The sequence below is a fragment of the Gopherus evgoodei genome, chromosome 9 (assembly GCF_007399415.2).
Source record: "Gopherus evgoodei ecotype Sinaloan lineage chromosome 9, rGopEvg1_v1.p, whole genome shotgun sequence".
In the NCBI taxonomy this organism is placed as follows: Eukaryota; Metazoa; Chordata; order Testudines; family Testudinidae; genus Gopherus; species Gopherus evgoodei.
Window position 1 is genome coordinate 107,079,436 of NC_044330.1, and position 13,085 is coordinate 107,092,520.

At 44.0% G+C, this 13,085-nt stretch overlaps 1 protein-coding gene across 4 annotated transcripts in view; it reads right to left on the reverse strand.

Moving 5' to 3' along the window:
- The window catches only part of HTR2C (5-hydroxytryptamine receptor 2C), a 436,533-nt gene that overhangs the window by 227,424 nt on the left and 196,024 nt on the right, over positions 1–13,085 (reverse strand). For 2 of the 4 annotated variants that reach the window (XM_030574619.1, XM_030574620.1), the window contains exon 1: positions 8,641–8,816. The exons of the other annotated variants lie outside the window; for them this stretch is intronic. The gene's annotated coding sequence lies outside the window, so the exon portion shown is untranslated. Of the gene's footprint in view, positions 1–8,640; positions 8,817–13,085 lie in introns of those variants that run through there. 4 annotated transcript variants of the gene reach the window in all.

Consider the following 13,085-nt stretch of genomic DNA (forward strand, 5'->3'; position numbering starts at 1 on the left):
TCACATATAATATTTTGCAGGTGTGGCCGGAGCCACTGAGTCTTCACTGGGTTCACTCCTTTTCAGAAAGGTAGTGCAAGGCAACGGCTCATCCACCCGAAGGTCCTCAAAGAGGAGCCCTTATAGGTTCTTTCTTGTCACCTGCCCTGTAGGAAGGTTAGGCAGAGCACTCTGGGATCATGCTTATGAGACATGGCATCTTTCACCCTCTGCCTTTGTCCAGGTAAGATCTTACCACTTCTGGAAAACTCTTCTGGCTGCTGTCTGAAAACGCTCGTGCTGCATATAGAGGAAGGCAAAACCCACCCGTGAGCCCACTGGAGAGCTCACTAGTAGAACAGAAAGTAACAGATGGAGAAATATTTTTCCACCTAATCAAAACCTTAAAAAAAAACAGAAAGAAAGAAAACTGGTTCTTCTTTGGGGCCATACTAGCTAATATCACTAAGCTGTGCACTTTGAACAGCAGAATTTTAATAAGTGAACCCCAGCCTCAGAAACAGAGCCACGAGCCTCTGAGAACGGAGGCTAGATCAAGTACAGAGTTGGTGGAAGGCAGAGTGGCTTAGTGTCAGATGTACTGCCCATTAGTCTAATCAGGAAGGTCACATATAGTATCACCAGAGAAACAACATCATGGCCATTCCCTTGGTTCACCCATCTGGACCATAACAGAGTGAACAAAGTAAGCAGAGCTGGAAGACAACGGCAATAAAACATTTCTAAGGCTGTAGAAGAGAAACAGAAAGAGCTTAGATCAAATACATGTATTTTCTCAAAAAAGGGAAGTTACAGACCCACTAAGTTAATAATCAGCAGCAGCAACATTTGCACTGTTCAGAAAGCAGACTGTGCTCTCTCACGCCCCACAGAACAGCCATTGTTCAATTTCCCTTCACCTAAGCAAGCAACAAAACTGGCTGGTGCCAGTGCAGCAGTGCAAATTTAAAAAAAAATGAATGTCTTTCTATGGTTCTCCCTGCATGCCTGGGTCCCAGGGTGACTCTTGTTTTCCAGCCTGCTTTTTTTCACTCTTTCACACACAGATCTCTATCTTCTTCATTTGGGTGTCTATAGGGATCAACATCATGATTCAAGGTTCCATGTCTCAATCCCTGAGTAAACTCCCAGTTATACTCCCAGAAAACTTTTGGAAATTTAAAGAGAAAAAAAAGAGAGAGAGAGAAAGTAAGTTTTGACTAACTGGCAATGTCGGGAAAATTCTGGTTTTCATTGCTCATTGAATTCACAGTCAGTACAGAGTTCTCCACATGGGCCTTTTGCTGGCACACAACATTCCAGGTGTGACTCAGGACCAGAAGCACAGAGCTGGCCACCTGCATGAGAAACAGGGTGGTGGCCCATGACTGGGGTTTGTCAGTGCTATGATAACACAAACACATAATCATAATTGTTTACTTCACAGTCCTGTGGCAGGACTTGGGAGAGGCAGAACATTGCTTTACATTACCAAACAGGCCATTTGCCTGGACTCAAGGTGGAAGGAAATATCTCAGTGAACTCCTCTCATGGTTCCAACAAAGACTAAAATGTAGCGGATGCGGATTTGGGAGCCGAGCTCTGTGATGGGGGACTGCAGATTGAACCCCTACTGTGGGTGCATCCTCCTCCTGTTGTCTTTTCTTCTCTGCTACAGTTGTGAATGGAGGAAATAAACATACTTTGTGAAATCATGCCCCCATTGAAGTCAATGAGTCTTTCCACCGTTGACTTCGGTGAGGCCCAAATTCCACATACAATGCATAAGGCATCTGGCCTCTAGCACAATATACAGATGGAAGGATTTCAAAATAATGCATGGACTGAGCATTCAGACACATCCTACCAAGCCATTGTTTGAGGGACAGTCTATTCCAGAATTGTAAGTAGTAATCTGATCTCTTCCCTTCCCCGTGGGCTGCACTGTTTCTTTCTGTGTATCCAGCATATTCCATATGTCTGCAGTCTGCAAAAGGTTAAAACATATCCCCATGACTAGAGCACAGCACAGAAGAAATCTGCCTCTGAAGCTTTGCTGTAGGAGGAGAGATAAGCCTACAGTATCTTTTATAAGAGGATCCCAAAGCCCTTCACTATAGGACATATTCACCAGCTGCATCAAGGGCTATTACATAAAAAGCATGTACTGTAGGAGGCAAGGACATTAGGAAATGAATGTTTATTATTGGCGCAAGTTGTCAGTGTTCCGTTCTGCAACTGCAATTGACACACCAATAATGCAGATGAATACGGAACAATATAGCATTCGGGAAGATGCTCATGGCGTTTCTGACTTCCAAACAACCTAAGAAAGATTACAGCTTGTGTTATTAAAATTAAAAATTAGTTCCATGTTATAAAATGAGGCAATAAATATAAAGAGTCCAATACAATTTACCGGAGTGAATGGGAATAACAGTGAGATCTCTCTGCCTTGGAAATTGAAAGCTTCCATTGAACACTCTGCCTTCTGGAGAAGCACCCTTACAGGGACAAGGGGTTACTTTTAAACAATTCCCTTTTGTAGGAACAGTTAGGAGCAACAAAGTGCAAAATTGCATAGGGAAAATACAGACTTTTTCATAACCACTAGTTAGGGTTGTACTGCAACTGTAAAGTAGGAACGTGCACAAAAGTTAGTGTCCATGTAAAGACAGCTGCAGCCACTACTGCAGCTGGAGTGACGATGGGAGGATATACAACTGTACTGTATATATTGTGACCTCTAGTTCTCTGCTAGCAACTCGACAAGAGAGCAAGAGAGATGTCATGGCAGGAGTCTTCCCCTTTCCATAGGTAAAGCAGTCTACATTGGATGCAGAAGGAATAGGGAAGTCAGTGAAGATATTTTGTGGTATGAGGAAAGATGCCACATGGAGAGAGCAGCAGGACTGAATTCTCACTCTTAAAATACAATTTTCAGTGGCCTTAGTCAGGGTCAAAAGGAGCCAATCAGTCTTCTGGCTTTTTTTTTAATTTTATTTTTTTAAAGTTGTGACAATGAGCAAAAAATGTGACATTTGGTTCTAACTCACAAGGGTTTGGTCTCTGCTTTGATCTTTACAGAGGTCAAACCACAGTAAGAGTTTGGTCATTGTGACAGGCTTGGATTGGAGGGTGTTTCCCAGAACTGAAGCCCTGTTCCATCTAGTCACAGGACCAGCTGGGGTCTCCGTGTCTGCAGAGCCTGTAGTAAACTTGCTTTTGGCAATAATGTTGCGGCTCTGTTCTAAGTCACAAAGAGGTTTCCTTTACTTCTTCCCCTCTCCCCCCAATTTTTTCATTTGTTTGCTTGTTTCCCTTCCTTAACCCCATGGTAACATTTCTCTGGATGATCACAGTGGCACAGACTACATGGGACCCAAACAATTCACATTAGCATATACCTGCACCAAAGTGTTAAGGTACATATCCTTATTATCCTGAACATACTCGCACTTGCCCTCCTTCACAAATCTGGACCATTGAAGACAATGGACACATTATTAAACACACAAAACTTTGCAGACAAATAAATTGAACTATCATCCAGAGGAGACTCTTTATTATTTTAATTTAAAAAATAGAACAAAGCAATGTTTTTTCCCTTCATGGAGCTACAGTAAATCATCTAAGCATAAGGAAATACATGCAAAATGATGGCAACACAATCCGTATTCCTAACCAGTGCATATAATTGATCTGCCACTGGTTTACCCCTTTGAAACTGCCTTATAAAATGGTGGAAATAGATCCTGCTCTTTTATTTCTGTCTTCCTAACTGATGTTTAATTTAATTTTTTTTAAAAGAAAGGTTTTCAGTCAGGTCTGAGGAAATAAAACATTTATATTTTTTTCCACATATAGTTGATGTCAGAAAACCATCTTTATTCAACACGTTGAATTGCTAGTGCCAACCAAGCTGAATAGCAGTGTGTGTGTTAATTCATTTGATATATGTTAGTGATGTGTACAGAAATGTGAATGATACCAAAACCGTAGGCCTCTGAGCAGTTCTGGGAAAGTCAGCAGATTTCAGCTGGCAGTTATTTGGCAAATCTGATTTTCCTTTTTGGTTCCATGGGTTCTCAGTTATTTCCTGCATTTTGCTTCCAAGCAGAACCTTCTACATCTTGTGAGACTGACATGCTGGTAACAAATTCCCATCATCATGCCACACAGGGTCCAACTTGTTTATACAAAGAGAAAATTCAAGTCACACACCATATCAGAGTGTCACAGTCATGTCACATAGAGCTAACTCACATTAGTTTACCACTCGTATAGTATCACAGGTATCTATGGTAACATTAAACTGTACTTCATGCCCCTAGTAACACATGTCAGTTATTCATATTTGTTCAGTCCCAGATTGCGGGTCATGCAGCATGATAATTGTAGACATTACAGGAGGCAGCTACCTACTGGGTCATCCAGCCTATTTCCTTCTCAAGGCAGGTGTGTTCCCAGGAATATTTACTAGTGTTTTCTCTAGCCCAGTTTTAGTTACGCTGACCAATGGGACTTCAGGCCCTTTTCCTAGAAGACTACTCCAAAACCTAAGCCTAATGCATCTCCCTGTCAGGGAGCTTTTCTCCCGATTCTAAGCTTGTATTTTCTCTAAATTCCTTCACCTCATGCATCACTCTAAATAACTTCCCCCCTCGTTGGTGTTTACTGGTTGCTCCTTCATTGTCACTTTCCCCACTCATACATATGCAGTGGATTTAATCTGGTCTCATAAATCATCTTCTCCAGACCTCTGGTCATTTTTGTTTCTTTTCTCTCAACTCCCTTCATCTTCCCACTGCCTTCCTAATGCTGTGCCCAGTGCTGGAGACACCAGATAACGAGACAGTTCTAATTCTCTTCCAGGATATATGGAGATATACCTATCTCACATAACTGGAAGGGACCCCAAAAGGTCATCAAGTCCAGCCCCCTGCCCTCACTAGCAGGACCAAGTACTGATTTTGCCCCAGATCCTTAAGTGGCCCCCTCAAGGACTGAACTCACAACCCTGGGTTTAGCAGGCCAATGCTCAAACCACTGAGCTATCCCTCCCGCTTCTTGGAGACCTCTTGGAGCCACAGACTAAAAATTACAGTTGCCGTTTCTTCTGCATTATCATGTTGCAAACTCATGTCTAATGGTTAGTTCTTTATCAACCCTAGGCCTCCTACATCTTTACTCATTTTCCTCTTCCTCAGTACTTTTCTAGGTCTGTTTTGAATTTCCATCCCCAGGTCCAGTATCTTCTTCTTTCACAAAGCGAAACTCGTAGTTTTCTGGCTTTGTTTCTACGTTCTTCAGATACCTTTTAATTATTCCTTCGGTGTTTGGAACACCAACCAATTTACCTATTTTGCTAAGGCTGTTTACTCTCTTTTGTAGATCAATAAGGAACTTATTTGGATCAGACATAACACACACCACAAGTTATCCACACCCACCTCTCATTAGTCAATTAATATTTATTATTTCCTCTTTTCCATTTGTTTGATGATTTTCAACGTGCTTTATTTTCACAGACTGCCAGGCCAGAACAGACCATTATGGTTGGTATTAACGATTAGGGCCTTTTTGGACTCCCTCTTGGAAACCTAAGGGTCTCACCACCTTTCCAGCCAATTCAGTTGCATGATTGTCACATACAATTGCCATGGCCCCAAAAACAAGGGATCAGGCTTAAGCATAGGAGGTTCTCCAACCCCAAATCAAACCCAATATCAAGCCCAAAGTCAAAGGAGCCTGAGTCAGCATGACTTCAAACTCTGCTGGATACATTTCTATAATAGAAGCAGAAAGTATCTGTATTTTACGTGGAACCTGGTGAAGTTCTTGACTTTACTGGCCCCACTGGGGAGAGGACAGAGGTCCTGCTGCCCCGTGAAAAGACCTACAGGCTCTCTTACTAACTGAGCCAGAACACCGCTAGAACTCACAAGTGTGTGTGCGCGCCCCAGTGGGAACTGACACACCCTTCAAAGAGGTGCAGTATGCACCTCCTCTTGTGATGACTCTGTTCTCTTGGCTGGTTCAAAACGGGGGAAGTGTGTCTGTTCCTTTACCGCGGCTGGGCATACACACCTGCAGGGCATTGTGTGACAAGAGTGTAATCACCAAGGTTTTCTCAGCCCTTTATGCTCTTTGCACAATCACTTAGGACTAGCCACAATTTCACCAGACTGCTCTTGTGTCCACATCTCTAGGCAGGAAAAAACTGGTTTGTATCAAGCAAGAACCAAATTCACCCAAAAGGAACCACTGCCATGGTTCAAAAAGTTTGGTGAACCTATTTTTTCAGCCACAACCAGGAGGACAAGTACCAAAGCACAGGAAAAATTACTCTCTCTGTTCTTCTGACTGAACCAGAATTAAGGAGACCTAGAAATAACACTAAAAACGCTGCCCTTGTGAGACGTTCGGGCTGTTTCCTAGATCAATAAAGTTCACAGATTATCTGAACTCAACCCTTTGAAGTTCATCCTTAGCAGAAACATAACCAATAAAAAAAAAAAAGTTTTCCTAGTAAAAAGGATGACTTTTGCTCTGAGTAGCAACCCAGGCAATCAAAGATATAGCTTGTCCCAAAGCAGCACTCTTGTATAGACCAGTCAAAGCAGGTTGCTAAATTCTATCACTTCCTTCCATACAACTCTCAGTCTCCAACATACATTGTTCAGGAACATTATGCAGTTTTAAAGTAGGAGCAGATTCAAGACACACTCCAGTAACAATACAGTCACATTCATTTCTCATTACAGGTTTGATCTGGCAGGGGGGTGCTGGGTACTCTGGTTCAGTCCAGAAAAGCACTTAACTACATGTTTAAATTTCAGCATCTAAGTAATCCCCATGAAGAAAGTGGCAATTGCTACTTGCACTCTGCTACAGATAATTTCCCAGACAAAATGTGCAGTCTCAGAGTTCCAAAGTACACTTCTAGTAATGTTACTGTATGCTTCTATAATGATGACAAATATTTTTTCACAGAAAATTGCAGAGAACAAAATAAACCATTGGGAAACTGAACATCAGTATGCATAGGAAGGTTACATTTACTGGATAACTATTGGGAAATGACACAATCCCGTCTGCATCAATGGGGCATAACAGCTGAGCCCATCTGCACTGCTTTGACAACTTAATTCAGAATGTTCTTCTATAGCGGGTAAATTTCCAGTCACATTGGCTTTCCCAGTGCATTACTGAAGTGCGAGTGTTCCAATGAATTTAATCAGGATATTCTGCAGTAATAAGTCACAAGTTGGAGAGTTCAGTTTCTTAAATATATGAGAGCAAAAATTTCTCTATAGTTCAGTAAATATTGCTGAAGTTTAAAGCTGCTCAGAACTTAGCTAGAAATCACTAACGGTTGACAATTAGCAAATTAGAACTTACTGTATTGGAAAGTATGTGCAGCATCCTGACTTTTGGAGTGTTTAGCATGCAGTACTTATTAGTCACTATGAACTTCTGAAATTATGCCTCAAGGAAAATATGAATTTTCAAAAGAGCTTGGAAATAGTCCAAGATTCACTACATCTAGTATTCACAAAGAAGATATAAATTAAAACTGCGGCTGGGAAAACCTGCCAAAGAAGCTCATTTAACAGAATACAAGTTTGCAAAGCTTAGGAAGGAAAAATTAAAGTTAATAAAGGATTTTAAAGGGGTAAAATTATAAACATGGACAGCAAGAAATTAAAAAAAAATTGTTATAAAGTAATTTAAGGTAAGTCTAAGGGGCTCAATCTCAGGGATATACACCATGTCCTATTTGGCTGAGGTAGGCACAGGACTGCTACCTAACTGAGTTTATGCAATGGGTCAAAACTATGCATCAGAATGTCACGTCGCAAAGTTACAATGTTAGTTAGAATACTGCACAGTCATGTAATGAGGTTGTATCAAACACTATCAAGGTGTGATACGAGGCCATTTCTAAGACCCAAATGTTATTTCAGAACCTCAAGTTCATGCAAGCTAAATCTGGAGAACATGAAGTTTACTCATCAAAACTGAAATGAACCCTTTAAAAAAACTCTATTGGTGGCAACCCCAGAACAGGTAGAAACACAATAAAGCAAAATCTAACAACTACCATCGTCAGTACACAAAGTATCAGCAGTCACAGAGTCTGCTTGTTCTTGGACACTTACAACGTCCTACTAAAATATCAGACATTCCCAGAGGTACCATAAAGTGCATCAGAGGTTCCAGTTGTTCCTTCTCCTATAGACAGGAAAATACTGGGGTGCTCAGATACCACTGGGCACAAACACCACACAATTCTGATGTTTTAACATACAGTAATTCACTGTATTTCTGGATATTACTGGCAGGCATACGGCAAAATTATTGCTCCTTTCTTGGTTGTATTTATGGTAAACTAATACATTCCCATCAATCTCTAGCTAAGTCAGAAATTATTTAACAAATGGGAGAAAAATAACAAAATATTATTTATTGAGCATCTGCCTGCCAGTATAGACAGCCCTTATGCCATCACCCACAGTATACATTTCCCAGACAATACATTACAGACACAAAGTAATGCTTGAAGAAAAACAGCTCAGAAACCTTACTGCCACGGTACAACTTCAGCAAGGAACATCAAAGCTGTCAATTATCGATATAGTATCAAGTAATAATTACCCAGAAAGCAGAGTCTCTGTCTAGTCAATTCACTGGTTGTTCAAGCTTTAGCCCCTACAGCACACTGCAGAAAGGAAAATCCCAGAGGGAAAACAGAAATCTGACAAGGAGAGGTGATAGGAGAAAAGTAACGAAAACATGTATGTTACTGTGCTGTGGATTTTCTATTCAGTTTCTCTTCCAAAGCAAACCAAGTAACCCATATCTCTCTAAAGCCAGCAAGCGTCTGCTTTTTGAAGATATCAACACAGCACAGCAGTGCCCCAGCATTTGGCACAGTAAAAAAGTGAACAAAAACTTGAGAACATGGCCATGTTCCTGCATTTTCATGTTTGCTCAACAACCTTCTCACCCCCACAGTCATGCTTCTGTTTGGTTGACAACTAAGAGTAGGCCAATTAATAACAGGCAGAGACAGTATTGCATCAGCAGGCAAAGGGAACTAGCTGCACCTTAGAAACTTAGGGTACGTCTACACTACAGGATTATTCCGATTTTACATAAACCGGTTTTGTAAAACAGATTGTATAAAGTCGAGTGCACGTGGCCACACTAAGCACATTAACTCGGCGGAGTGCGTCCATGGTCCGAGGCTAGCATCGATTTCCGGAGCATTGCACTGTGGGTAGCTATTCCGTAGCTATCCCATAGTTCTCGCAGTCTCCTCCACCCCTTGGAATTCTGGGTTGAGATCCCAGTGCCTGATGGGGCAAAAATCATTGTCGCGGGTGGTTCTGGGTAAATGTCATCACTCATTCCTTCCTCCAGGAAAGCAACGGCAGACAATCATTTCGCAACCTTTTTCCCTGGATTGCCCTGGCAGACGCCATAGCATGGCAACCATGGAGCCTGTTTTGCCTTTTGTCACTGTTACTGTATGTTTACTGGATGCCGCTGACAGAGGCGGTACTGCAGCGCTACACAGCAGCATTCATTTGCTTTTGCATAACAGCAGAGACGGTTGCCAGTCGTTCTGTACCGTCTGCTGCTATTGTAAATTGGCAAAGAGATGACGGCTATCTGTTGTTCTGTACCGTCTGCTGCTATCATGAGTGCCCCTGGCTGAGATCGGCCAGGGGCGCAAAGGCAAAAATGGGAATGACTCCCTGAGTCAATCCCTCCTTTATGGTATCTAAAAATAGAGTCAGTCCTGCCTAGAATATGGGGCAAGTGTATTAGACAACCAGTGTATCAGAGAGCACAGCCGCTCCGTGTCGGATCCCGCAGAAATGATGAGCTGCATGCCATTCTAGGGGGTGCCCCTGCAACAACCCCAACCATTGCTTCCCTCCTCCCCAAACCTTCCTGGGCTACCGTGGCAGTGTCCCCCCCCATTTGTGTCATGAAGTTATAAAGAATGCAGGAATAAGAAACACTGACTTGTTAGTGAGATAAAATGAGGGGGAGGCAGCCTCCAGCTGCTATGAGAGTCTAGGCAGGACATTAAACGGTGTGTGGGAGAGGAGCCCAGCATCCCGCTGCTATGATAGCCCAGGCAGTACAGAATCTTTTCTTTACACGTGAAAGGGAGAGGGCTGATTGACGCTCAACCCCAGTTACTATGATGAAGACAGTTACTAGCTGGTCTGTACCATCTATTGGGAATGACCAGGAATCATTCCTATTTTTAGCCAGGCACGTCCCCCGTCCCCCCCCGGCCGGCCTCACCTGAGGCCAGCCAGGGGTATTCAGCAGTTATCAAGCATATTGTACCGTGTGCCACCGGGGAGGGAAGAGGAGCAGATACTGCTCTTTACTGCCGCAGCATCGCGTCTACCAGCAGCATTCAGTACACATAGGGTGACATTAAAAAAAGTCAAGAAACGATTTTTTTCCCTTTTCTTTCACATGGGGGGGAGGGGGTAAATTGATGAGATATACCCTGAACCACGCCAGACAATGTGTTTGAACCTAAAGGCATTGGGAACTCAGCCAAGAATGCAAATACTTTTTGGAGACTGCTGTGGACTGTGGGATAGCTGGAGTCCTCAGTACCCCCTCCCTCCCTCCACGAGCATCCATTTGATTCTTTGGCTTTCCACTACGCTTGTCATGCAGCACTGTGTAGCCTGGAGATTTTTTTCAAACGTTTGGCATTGCATCTTCTGTAACGGAGCTCTGATAGAACAGATTTGTCTCCCCATACAGCGATCAGATCCAGTATCTCCCATACAGTCCATGCTGGAGCTCTTTTTGGATTTGGGACTGCATCGCCACCCGTGCTGACCAGAGCTCCACGCTGGGTAAACAGGAAATGAAATTCAACAGTTTGTGGGGCATTTCCTGTTTACTGGCCACTGCATCCGAGTTCAGATTGCTGTCCAGAGCGGTCACAGTGGTGCACTGTGGGATACCGCCCGGAGACCAATGCCATCGATTTGCGGCCACACCTACCCTAATCCGATATGGTAATACCGATTTTAGCGCTACTCCTCTCGTTGGGGAGGAGTACAGAAACCAATTTAAAGAGCCCTTTATATCGATATAAAGAGCCTCGTAGTGTGGACGGGTACAGCGTTAAATCGGTTTAATGCTGCTAAAATCGGTTTAAACGCGTAGTGTAGACCAGGCCTATGAAGATCATAAGAGAAGGATCAAGGACCACAAAAACAAGTTGTCTTTGGGGGTTGGAATAGGTAATACCCGTTCAGTGAAGACAGCAAAAGCACATTATTTTATATATGGGTTATCAAATGTACCTTGTCGGACCACAGATCTGTCACACGAGCAAGAACCCTAACGCCACATGGAATTTGAATTTCCTACTTATATAAAAGTGCAGCAGCCATACAGTAAAGCCAAAGGCAAAAACCAAGGGAATCCATGGACCAGAAGAACTCATGCTCTCGAGTTTATATTGGATTAGTAGAATAGATCTAAATTAACCATTGCCAGCTTGCTAATGAAACAGTTTCTTAGAGTGACTCTGGTCCAAACACTGAGGCCCACAGTTTTAACTCAATTCTTCTACAGACAAACTCCCACTGATGTCAGGGTTTTTCTACATGTCTAAGGACTACATATTACTAAATATGGACCTTAGACAATGGCCTCAAAAATACGATTAAAATAGAAAGAACTAAGGATGGGCAAAAGTGCTCAAGTTGGAGGTTTGAAGAGCTTCACGGATCTCTTCAAGCACCTCTGAAACAGACCAATGAAGGGGTGCCTGTGAAACTCCTGAACTTTTCAAAAAGAGAAAAAACTGCCTGGAAAACTTGGCCTGGACCACGTGAGAAGGTCCACACCAACTCTCTCCACTCTCCCTCATCCAAAGCCCCTCACCACAGACACAGATCAGGCATGCCTGGCCTGCTAGATTGACCTGGGGTTGTCCAGGACTTTTAAAGAATTGGATCTGAGAAATCTCAACCCTCAACTGCAATGAGCAGGGTTTCCGAGAGAGCATCACCTCTCCCCACTGCACCTCTTCAGGGAAATCTTGTTACATATTTCACATTCTTCTGGAGTTTGCAGCTGGCAAACTAGGCCAGCTGCAGGGTTTGCCACAGATGTCACAGCTTTAGGAACACCTTGGTCCCTGGAAAGCCATCCTCCCCTTGTCTCTTCTCCCTCACCACATCCACAGTTGCACTCCCTAGTCCAGGAAGTGAACTGGGCACTTAGGTGGTACTTCCAGCTAACATGACTATCTCATTTTTATTGCTGATTCATCATCCACTCTGACTTATTTCCACCCAGTTTATTGGGCATTTTGTTTTGTATTTACGGAAAACTCTATGGTGTGACTGTCAGACATAAATTGCAACAGGCATTTATAGCTTTCCACAGGGCGGGTGCAAGGCTGTTTCGCGCCCTAGGCGAAACTTCCACCTTGCGCCCCGCCCCCCGAGCCCTGTGGCAGCTCTCTGCCCCCCTCCCCTCCGCCCTGAGGCGCTCCCCGCCCCCCCACGGAAGCTCCCCCCGGCCCGGGGAGCCATGTGGCAGCTCCCCACCCCAGCTCACCTCTGCTCCGCCTCCTCCCTGAGCACGCTGTCGCCACTCCACTTCTCCTGCCTCCCAGGCTTGCAGTGCCAATCAGCTGTTTGGCGTCGCAAGCCTGGGAGGGAGAGAAGCAGAGCGGGGCGATGTGCTCAGGGAGGAGGTGGAGAAGAGGTGAGCTGGGGCGGGGAGCGGTTCCCCTGCATGCCGTGCTCCCCCTTACTTGCTGCAGGCAGCTCTCCTGTGCCCCCCTGCCCCAGATCCCTCCGCCTAAATGCCAACGACGACCAGGGCAGCCAAAGATGCGGTCACCCCGAAATGCCGCCCCCCAAATGCTAGCGCCGTTGGTGACCGCCTAGGTCACCTAATGGGTTGCACCGGCCCTGGCTTTCGATATGGAAAGCATCTCAACTTTGTTTCTACATAAAGGGGGTGGTGGTCTCTTATTATGTCCCATCTGTCACACTCCTTCTCATGAACAAAAGAAGTTCCCTAGCCTGCCT